Consider the following 11,578-nt stretch of genomic DNA (forward strand, 5'->3'; position numbering starts at 1 on the left):
CGGCTATGGAGGACTGTTCTTGTCCACCTGCACCTTCCTCACCTGCCTCGTTACATTGGAGGAGGAGGAATTGATAAATTTGACCGCAACCACTTTTGGAAAGCAAATTTTGATCTAAAATTCCAACACACAGCTCTGACCCTTGGCCTTAGCTGCTGTGTCCAATGGGAGGTGTTAGCTGGGTCTTTAATGTATAAATACTCAAAAATGCCTTTTTTACATGACAAGCAATTAAAGCCCTGTGTGATAAAAGCTGCGTTACCTGAAACAACCCCGTTCGTATGCAGTTTGTTTTGCTACCTGTTTCGCTGGGGAATCTGTTTGCTGCCTGGACTTTGTTCACAGGAAATGTTTTTATTTTTGCAGTCAGGGAAGTGTTACGATTTTGAACCGCATGCAAGTTGTCAGAGGAGTTCAAGGTGGACTGTGGCCGTCCAAAGTGCAGAACCATGACAACTGGAGGTCAGAGTTTACATCCTGGTTAGGTTTGTGCAACAGCTTTGGTTCAGGGTTAAGGAACGATTGTGGTTTCAGGTCCAACACGCCAGCCGCTGTGGACTTTTTCAGTTTTAAACCAAATCATGATTTTTTTGCCCTAAATAACCACAACACACAAAAGTTTAGTGCTACCTCATTTGCTCCGAGAGGATATTGTAGGAAAGCAGATCAAATTAGTCGTGTGTGAATGTTTTACAGATGCATTCACTATCGGCACTGTTTCCTCGTTATGTTTATTAAGACTTAATCCCAACAGCACTACTTTCTCTACTTTAAGCACTCTGTAAACATAATGTCTTGTAGAAAAGGTTGGCGTTTGAAGTTGTTCCAGCTAACATGTTGGCAAACAGTTGCTGATTTACACCGAGCAGGCAGAGGAGCATGAGCATTTATTTAGTTTATAATTCCCTCTTCTTTTAGCTCTGTTTTTGCTCTCTACTGACTCTTGAGTTGCTTTATGTTTCCTTCATGTAAGAAAAAGTTCAGTCGAGCTGCAGAGTTGTAAATCTACATAACATGCTAGTGAGTGTGGCCTTAAAGTTGTTAGTTCCACCTCTGCTGTTGGAAATTAAAAAGTCTATTCAAAAGATGGTTCGACAACTTCTTTATTTAAAGATCGTGACAGGCGTATGAGGCGCTGAAGTCTGAAAGACATTCCAGTCATAAGTTCATTCATCCATTAATTTAATATCCATCCATTAATTCATCCATTTGGAAACTGTACTTCTATACCACAGAAAAGGCTCTTTGCGACAGTGAAAACATCTGCAGCCCCTTTTCTTACGTTAAGGCACCTGTTCAAGGATTTCTGATGCTATGAGGTGAATTCTTTTCATGCAGTCATTGTAAAACCTCTCTCCAAGGGCAGTCACAGTGCTTAAACTTTTTGCCAAAGAACGAAATAAAGAAAAACCTCTAACAGGATTTTTTTTTCTTTTTTTTTTTTGAATGCTGGTCCTTCCTCTTACGATGCTAAACATTTCATTTCCTTTCAGAGACAGAGAGCAGGAATCCTTTTTTTTACATTCTTTAAAGTTTCCTAATTCAGATTTTTTCTTCTCAGCTTGTATTTACTGTTGATTTGTAGAACATTCAATGACCCCTGTGATCCTAAAACCTCTTGAAGCTCAATCAGTATAATTTCAGCAATCTGAAGTTCCACCTGTGGATCATCATGTGGGAGCTTTTTGTTCCTTAAATGAATAATTTAAAAAAAAAACTGCAGGTATTTGGTTTGGAGTCGTTTCCTTCATCGTTGTCTGAGTTGCAGTTTCTGTAAGCAGCCACATGGAGGCGACACGCCCCACCATGCCCGCTCTGCTGCTCTGTGTCAAGGGCATCCCTTTGATCTCAATTAGAGGAGCTTGCACCCACAGGGCGAGTGATGCCAGCGCTCCCTGTGGGCACACGGGGGGAGGGGGCCAGTGTGTTTCTCACTCCTGCTCCCGGGGCGAGCGAGTGGCGAGTCAGCAAAAGCTGCCCTCAGCGCTGCAGCGTCACAGGGAGGAGGATGCATGACATAGAGAGGACATCATGTTGAAATCTCCCCCCTGACACTAACACACACACGCACACGCACACACACACACACACACACACACACACACACACACACACACACACACACACACACACTTCCCCCTCGTGTTTCCTCTTCATCGTCCCTCCACACCTGCCAGTTTGTCGTTCATCTCCTCCTCCTCTTCTTCCTCCTTCCTCCATCATCTCTCTCTGCTCTCTCTTTCAGTTCCCTTTCTCTCTCTCTCTCTCTCTCTCTCTCTCTCTCTCTCTCTCTCTCTCTCTCTCTCTCTCTCTCCCCTCTCTCTCTCTCTCTCTCTGCATCCCAGCCCTCCAGGCGATGTGGTGACCTCTCTGTGTAGTGTAGCATGTAATGCCCAGTCCCTCTCTCCCTCTCTGTCTTCGCTCTAGATTAAAACCAAGCTTAAAACATTCCCAGATTCATCCCCATCCCCCCTTTTTGCCTTCCTATCTCTTCCCTCCTCCCCCATCTTTCCTTCCCCGTGGTTAGCTGCTGCTGCCTGACTCAAAGCACACTCCTTCTTCCTTCTCTCTCTCTCTCTCTCTGAGACTACATGCACACTAAGCTGGATAAATATAAACATGTATATATTCTGCTTTCTTTTTTGGCCTTCCACACATCTGAAAACACAGACCTCTGAGCTTTAATGTGTCTGACAAAACAATGATACTGTTAAAACCCGCTCACAGCTGGAGACTGTCTGGCATTAAACTTTCTCTCACCTCTAACACACACACACACACACACACACACACACGCACACACACGCACACACACAGAGACAATGATCACTCATTTTATGTGTCCGTGCAGCCGATCACATTACATTACACCCATTTGTGGTAGCTGAACATGTCAAGGAGACGCATTTATTATCTGCGCGATCAAATGACGGCAGAAACAGCGGAGCAGGGAGCAGGAGGCAACTGAGCAGAGGTTTAAAGAAGGAGCCTGGTGATATTATCTATAATTTTCTTTCTGTCATCAAATCCCATGAAAAGACACAATGAATGGATCCCACTAAGTACTGACTGTGCATCAAAGCCTGATGTACCTTCTTCCTCTGAGCCATAGAGCTCCATTTATGTCCAAAACTATTAAAAGCACATTAATGAGCCAAACTGTTACTTTAAATGCTCCTTAAATACCACAAACACACACACACACACACACACACACACACACACACACACACACACACACACACACACACACACACACACTGCAGTTTATTTTGACTTAATGCTGCATGCAGCATCCTCACTAGAGCACCAAATGTGGATTCATCCGTCGCTGAAAATAGTCCCCAACAAATTCTCTATTGAGGGCTGCGCGGTGGGGCAGCAGGTAGTGCTGCTAGTGCGCGTGCCTCACAGCAAGAAGGTTGCAGGTTCGATTCCCGGGTCGGGCCTTTCTGTGTGAAGTTTGCATGTTCTTCCCGTGCATGTGTGGGTTCTCTCCAGGCACTCCAGCTTCCTCACACAGACCAAAAACATGCTCATTAGGCTGATTGGTGACTCTTAAATTGCCCCTAGGTGTGAGTGTGAGTGTGAATGGCTGTGTGTATGTGCCCTGTGATCGGCTGGCGACCGGTCCAGGGTGTACCCCGCCTCTCGCCCGTTGACAGCCAAGATAGGCTCCGGCCCCCCCGCGACCCCGAAAGGGATAAGCGGCATAGAAAATGGATGGAAATTCTCTATTGCCTCCTGTCTGAGTTGATTAAAACTATAGTGGCCAGCTGTTTTAGGACATTAACTGAGGCTTTAAAAAGCATTAAATAACAGGTTTGGGAAGTATTGAGAGTGACCATCAATGCATTGTTGGGGTCTTTTCATGGGATTTGCTGATTTTAACAGAAATGAGTGGTGCCAGCCTTAATGTCAAACAGGCCGACACTCAGCAGAGTGGCCAGGCTGTCTGTCCTCCTCCTTACCACAGCAACAGTTTTGTTTACCAACCAAAAGGGGAGTAAGAAGATATTTAACTATTTTCCCTTTATCCAGGTGTTACAGTAAGATCACCTTTCCCAAAACAACCCGAAAACGCCACCACTAATACATTTATACACATAAACAGCATTCTCAGATTTAGCAAGCTTAGTGTGGAAGTGTTTTACTTTCTCTGTCTCCTCCAGCCACATCCAGTCCAGCTCACCGCTCTGTCACTCTCTGTCTTTGAGGAAAGATGAGACAAACAGAAGAATGAAGGGGGAGGAAAACTCATGTACAAGAGGGAGGGAGATCAAAAAATGACAAGGCCTGTGTGCAGGTCAAACAGAAAAGAAAACGAAAGGCCGAGAGCGATGGAGAAGGTGGCGGATAGAAAGTAGAAAGAGAAACAAATCAGGAATCAGATTTAATTGATGGACTGTAGCATTTCTGGGCCCATTAACAAGCTAACTGTAGAAGACATAATGTATTGCACAGATTAGTCTGGCAAAGTCTTTGAGGCTCAGTTTTCACAGTGAGATTTCAGTCTTGGATGCCGGTCCAATCAGACAGCTGCAGGGAGCAGCGAGCGACAGTCAGCGACAACCTGATTAACAGCTAGTTAAACTGGGTGTTGTAGATCTAAAATTAAGCATAATTGAGCTGCTGCATGACCTATTTCTCGCCTCAAATGGAGACTGTCTTCAGCAGAGAAATGAAAAATCTGCATTGTTCAAACGACCTGTTTTTTAAACGTACTGGACAGTGATTAAAAATTACTGTCCTCTTTAAATAGCGTGACAAGAAAAAGGAATAATCTACCTTTAGATTTGGTCTGTGAGGTGGCTACTCCACCAAAGACAGAGCTGAATACTTCTGTATCGCAATGCAGTAGCTCTAAACATTCACAGAAAGTTGTTCATTTAGTGATTTTTTTGGCAGACCGAGGGTTGTTGGCAGTCCAAATGAATGCTGTACCCTTGTTGTAGCACTCGAGCAGCTTGTGTTTGGCCTTGCAGCAACACTCTGTACTGCAGCCATCAGAAAGTAAAATGGAACTTTTCGAGAGACAATTTTTATGTGTGAAAAATGCATAAAAAGGCACCGCTTTTAGCCACGCTAGCTGCATGATTCTAGGGATGATAATGTCAGTCTGTCGGTCCGTCTGTCAGTCCACCTCTTTGGTCCAGACTGAAATATCTCAACTATTGGATTCATGAAACTCACAGACATTCATGGTGCCCAGAAGATGAATCCTAATGATTGTGTTGATTCCCTGATTGTTCATCTAATGCCATCATCCTGCCTGCAGAACTGTACCACTAACCAGCCAGCACAAGCTGCTCCTTGAAATCAGCTCGGCCCCCCGTCTGGTGTTTTGGTGCCCAGCACAGAGTGCACGGTGCACAGGTGAGAGGAGAGGAGCTAACAGGTGACTGCAAATGAAGCAGTGCAAAGCGAGTTGTTGGTGTTGTGCAGAGAATAGATGCCTCTGCAACAAACTGCTGCCACGTTGTTGATTTTATCAACAAGAGAAGTTATTTTAAGTAAATGTGCTGGAATAGCAGAAAAATGCTGAAAATGTCAGTATCAGTAAAGTAATTGCATTAAACACACTGCGCACACAGCCCGTGCACCCAAGACCTTTGCACTCGTCATTTTCCTTAAGAGATTAAAATATACATGCTAAACATCAGTATGTTGGCGCTGTCGTCGTCGTGTTAGCGTGCTGATAATAGCTCATATCTCAAAGCACGGCGGTGCTTATGAACGGCCTCACAGAGCTGCTCTTAGTCTAGTTGAATCTGTTATTGGACTAATGTTCCTGGTTCTTAAAAGGGACTTTTAGTTGCTGGTTCAGTTTCTGTAGTTCTACTCAGTTGTTGAACTGTTTCCTTGTTAATGGACAGAATACATCTGGAGCAGAGACTCTCAGGTGGACTGGAGTCACAGACCGTGAACTAAATTTAGACCCTGGTTCCTCCACTTGAGCTGCAGGTTAAGTTCTAGTAAAGGTTTCTGGAAAAGGAACAAAAGAGGAAGGCCTTGATTCTAGAGCTGCCATACACAGAAATCCACTGTGATGTAAGCAGCCACATCACATGCTGGAGGAAGTATTCATATCCATAACTTAAGTAAAAGTACTGAAATCGGACTGTAAAAATACTCCATTACAAGTAAAAGTTTTGCCTCGAAAATGTACTTAATAGTATGCAAAAAGATGTGACTGTTACACTTCTGTATTTTATATCATTAGATTATCATTATTGATGCTTTAAGCAGCATTTCACTGCTGCAGTTGGTTGAGGTGGAGATCAGCTTTAACTGATCTCCACCTCACCTCCACCTCAACTAATGATTGTTTTCATTGTGGGTTCATCTCTTAATTAAGCAAAATCAAGTTTTTGCATGTAAAATTACTCAAAAGATGATCACAATAGTTCATTTTCTGTCTGTCAATTAGTCAAATAATCATTTACAGCAAAGCGGCATATTTTATAAGCTCTTCATATGTTGTAGTCGTAAAGTAACTTGTAACTAAAGCTGTCAGATGAACAGGGTGAAGTAGTAGTCCGATAATTCCCTCTAACACGAAGTGGAGTTCAAGTAGAAAGTGGCATGAAAAGACAAGTACAAGTACTGAAGTACAGTATTTGAGTAAATGTACTTAGTTTCATCGCTGAAGTTCAAACACCTTTGAGCTGAAGAACAAAAAGTCTGTTTCAACATATCTCACAAAGTAGCAGCTGAAATCCACTGAACGCTGCAGATGGATGAGATGTATCTGAGCATCAAAGTGTGGATTTTCCCTTGATGGAACTCTAAATGTTGAATATGTAGATCATGTCTTCACATCCCTCGGTGCACCGCCGTCCCTCCCCCTCCTCCTCTCCTCGGGTCTGTTAGCAAAGCTCAAGTGTTATTCCTCCTTTCCAACATTTACACATGCGACTCCATCCCTCTCGCCCTCCTTCAATCTGCTCACCCTCCACTCTTTTTTTTTTCTTTTGTGCCTGAAGCTCCTGCAGGGAGGAGGCGGTGGCACGCTGAAATGTTAAAATGTGACCATAAAATTAATGTGCGCTAGTCTTAAAATCAAGATGTGCCTTGATGATTTGCCCGAGGGAGGATTTTTAATCATTCTTTCAAAATCAAATAAATGCACAAGTTGCATAATTATCCTCCAATGTAATACGTGTATTCCCACAACTTTTTTTTTTTTTTTTTTTTTTTTTTTTTTAACCATTGTTGGCTGCGTAAAATAAGGTTAAACCGTTCGTACATTCACTTTTCACTACACAATAAGTAAAGGAGTCGATGGCACAAGACAGGTCCAAGACTCAGGTCCTTTCATCTGTCAGTCATCTAAATTTGTCTTTTCGTCTGTGTGAGCACTGCATGATGCCATTTAGCTCATTATGCCCATCACAAGTTCTACCATCCAACTACCATCCAAATTAATTCAAAATCTATTTTTACTCTGTTTGTATTGTAGTTATTTATTTTTACCCAGTATAGTGGCGTTTATGCATGTGTATATATTTTTAAAATCGTGTTTTTTCTCAGCTACCTCATGTCAGCTTCGTGTAAGCTATGTGTGTTTTGTGTCTTGTGAATTGCTGCTGCAACATTGCAATTTCCCTTGGGGGATCAATAATGGACTCTATCTATCTGTCTATATATATTAACTTTCAAATGATATGAAAGAGAGAAAAGCACCAAGACTGTTTCACAATAGTTGGCCATTAATTCAGTATTTGGTAACTGCAGTAGTGAAGGAAGGCACCAGAAACTCAATTTTCAATCTAAAACTTCAGCCAGTAATCTTTATCTTCAATGCAAATCCCAAAAGAGGATCAGAATTAGAGTCTTCTCAGAGTAGAAAAACCCACTGAAACCAGATTCCTGTTTTTATTCCTCCACAACTGTGTTCAGCTTGTCCTTCCATCCGTCTGTCTGTCCCATTCTTATGAAGGCGATATCTCAGAAAAGCCCGGAGGGAATTTCACTGCATCTGGTGCAAACGTTCACTTGGACTCAAGGATGAACTGATTAGACTTTGGTGGTGAAAACTCACTGTGACCTCGGAAAGCACGTTTTTGGCCTTAACTCAAGAATTCATGTGCTAATTATGACAAAATGTCACACAAATGTCTCATAGGATAAAATGAAGTGATGACATTTTCTATCCAAAAGGTCAAAGGTCAGCTTCACTGTGACGTCATATTTCACACATATGTTTCACATTTGGTCAGATACTGAATTGGCGGCACTCGTCTTGGGCGTCCACTTTCAAACTCTCTTTGGTGCTGCCTGGTTGAAGGTGTGTGTGAAGCATCCACGTTTTACAGTATGTAGTTACCTCACAGCAACATCCATATTTGAAGCACTGTAGTCAACCAGAAGCTCATTGGTTCAGCTGATATTGAGCTGCAGGTGATTGTTGTTGCACCGTGTGATGAAGCTCTCCGTCAGTCCTCTGTGCTCCTCTGGAAAAATAGTCTCTAAGTGAAGACAGCGTGTTTCTCACTGGAAATCATTCACTGGAATCATACATGCTAATTTCCATTTCACCAATAAAATACACTGAATATCTTATTTAATTCCTACAAAGTCCTCACTTCTTATTTTATCTGAGTCTGGACAGACATGGCTGTGCATGCATCTTGACTGGTCGGTGCAGGCATATGACCGCGAGGTGGTAATTCTCATCTTTTAAGGTTAGCAGCTCTGAGAAGCAGCTGATATACGATTTTTAATAAGGAGCCAGTATCAGTCTGACGTATCCGTCTAACCCTCCTCCTCCTCTCATCCTTGAGCTGCAGCAGCTCAGGCTGGAAGAGTAAAAGCTGCTGAAATTTGGCAGATGAATACACCTACAGTGTTATATACCTCCCCCAACGCGCTCATGCATGCATGTTTACACTCAAACACATACACAAACTCCCAAATGTGCAGTTGAGAGTAGTGGGAACCCAGAGCAATTAAAACCAGGCTGGGTGTGTTTTCTGTTTTCTTTTTTTTTTTTCATTATACTGCCAGTTTTTATTTCTTGCACTTGCGTGTGCAGTGACAGTGTGTGTCCCTGCAGTGCCAGGCCTTTCTTATCAGTATGCCGTGTGCACTTCCTCTCTAAACATGGCCAAAGCTTTTGGGAGCCGTGAAGCTTCACTGATAAGATAACAGACAAAGCCTTCTCTCTTTAAGAAAGGCGTGAAATAGAAAATGGGAGATCCCTCCCTGTGGAGTTAGATGGAAAGAATAGCAGGAGAAGAGCAAAGAGAAATCATATGTTTGGAAAATTAATTTTAAGGAAGAGAGTCAGATATGAACCAATGGGGTTAGAGGAGGAAGAAATTCATTTTTAGTAAAGGAACAAAAGAACTCACACACACACTGCTGCCACTTCTAGTGTGTAAGGTGAAGATGATCTGCAGAGCATATTTAAATACTTTGCCATGGCAACAGGCTCTATGATTAGGGGCAAATAGGCAAAACTGCTGCAGTACTCGAGATTGAGATGATACAAATTAAGGGAAATCTGGACGGTTGCCAAGGAGACGGAATCGGCGGAGGGGTTAAAGTCCAACCTAAACACACCTTAAAGCTATTTTAGTGACAGCACTGCAGAGAGTGGGTGGGGGGAAGGGAGGACGGAGCAGGGGGAGGGGAGGAGGGGGCTCTCTGACAGCCGAGCTCCACAAATAATCACTAGACCTGCCGAGGTGTGTGATCAGAGTTCAAAATCCTTCCATATCTGTGTGTGTGTGTGTGTGTGTGTGTGTGTGTGTGTGTGTGTGTTGACTTGTGGTTCTGTGTACCTTTCATTGTTCAGTGGTTTCAGCGTTTCACGCGCCCCTGCGGCCTCTCACACCTCTGCTCGGTGAAGACACAAAAGGGAAAGAAAAAGCTTGTGATCCAGTTGAATTTCATGCATTTTCTTTATTGTTCCTCCGTGGATTCATTTCCATTTTAAAAGCCCAAACACTGCTTGTTTTTCCCCCGTGACATCATCTTGCAACAAATTCATCAGAAACAACAAAAGTGACAGTATGGCTTTGTGACAACAGCGGGCCTCAGGTTTCAGTGTTCAGATGCTTTTTCAGTGTTTAAAGGTGCCGAGACAGGGACAAAGCCCCGTGTGAAACATACAACATGTGTGTCAGAGGGTTTGTTCAAAAGGTCCCACATTATCTCTGTTTACCGCAATATTTTACAGGATTCTGGTGTCAGTACTTCAACTTCTCTTTGTCTGCATGTTCAAATGTAGGTGAACAGCAGCTATTGTTTACTGTTAACCAAAAATCAACAGCTTCAAGCCAAACTGACTGAGGCTCCTGACTGAGCAGAGACATCTCAGCTCTAAAAAGTCGTCCACATGTAGGTCATTTCTATTTTTCAATTCAATTCAATTCAATTATTTCACAATTAATTACAATTTCTGACACCTGAGTCGGCTCCACTCGCTGAACGAAGATGCATTTGAACGCTCTGAAAACTCATGAGTGGACCTTTGATCTGAGATTGTCTTCATTGTGAACTTCGCCACACAGTTGAAGGTGCTCTGCTTTCGGAAATGGATTTCAGTTTGTGTACAATGAAAACGACTGAGCAAACTATCTGGCAATAACCTTTAACACTCCTTCAAAAATGAATCCCTTTTTCCACATTGGCTCAGACAAATGTATCATAAATGCCTTATTTGTTTCTTTGGGGTAGTTCATTTTTTTCTCTCTGTTAGTCAATTCTAACACACACAACAGTCTGAGCGTGCACAGAAACACACACACGTGCAGCTGTCTGAGCGGTTAGCGCTTTGGTGCCTTGCTCAGGGGGACCTCAGCAATGCCCTGGAGGTGAACTGGCACCTCTCTAGCTACTGGTCCCTGCGATCAACAGTTACTGAAATCCATCCAATCAGCAGCTTAACTAGAAAAGCCTCCACGCACCTGGTTTGACTCATTTGAATTTACAGAACTGCTCCTGTCAGCCAATCAGAGCCCAGTACTGTGCAGCACCTTTAAAATAGGGCTGCAGTGATTTAGTGTTACACTTCCATACAGCTGGAGGACTTGCAAGAGACTGTCCTGATTTTAGTCTCTGGTAATGTATGCCTTAGGCTCCATTTTAGGATCCTACAATTCCCATGATGCCACTCGATAGTGGCGGCATCAGGTGGCGTTTAACAGCTGGATAATGTGGGACCTGAGCCATTTCATTTCTCATCCTTCTGTTGTTGAAAATTGAATATATCCTGAATTATTTTAAAAGCTTTACTGTAAATGCAGTTGCATCTACCGCTTTACTTTCCGTCTTCAAGATATTTGAAATCAGCCGTTCTGCCTAAAAACTGAGCCCAGAGCAGATGCGGAGGCCTGCAGCGAGTCGGTCGTGTCGTTCGTTCAGAGAGTGATTTAAACTGGTCGACCACTGTCCTCCGCCCCCACACTGCCTTTCTTCATTAGGCAGAGAAAGGACAAATAGCGTTTAAAAAAACAGTGACAAGAAAAAGTTAGTAAAACAGACGGTATTCAAAGTATTCAAAGCACAGTAGAAGAAGGGTTTTTTCAGGCACTTGTTAAACTCCCTCTGTGTCTTTTTTTTTTTTTTT

Source organism: Chaetodon trifascialis, chromosome 2 (genome assembly GCF_039877785.1).
Source record: "Chaetodon trifascialis isolate fChaTrf1 chromosome 2, fChaTrf1.hap1, whole genome shotgun sequence".
NCBI classification, from domain to species: domain Eukaryota; kingdom Metazoa; phylum Chordata; class Actinopteri; order Chaetodontiformes; family Chaetodontidae; genus Chaetodon; species Chaetodon trifascialis.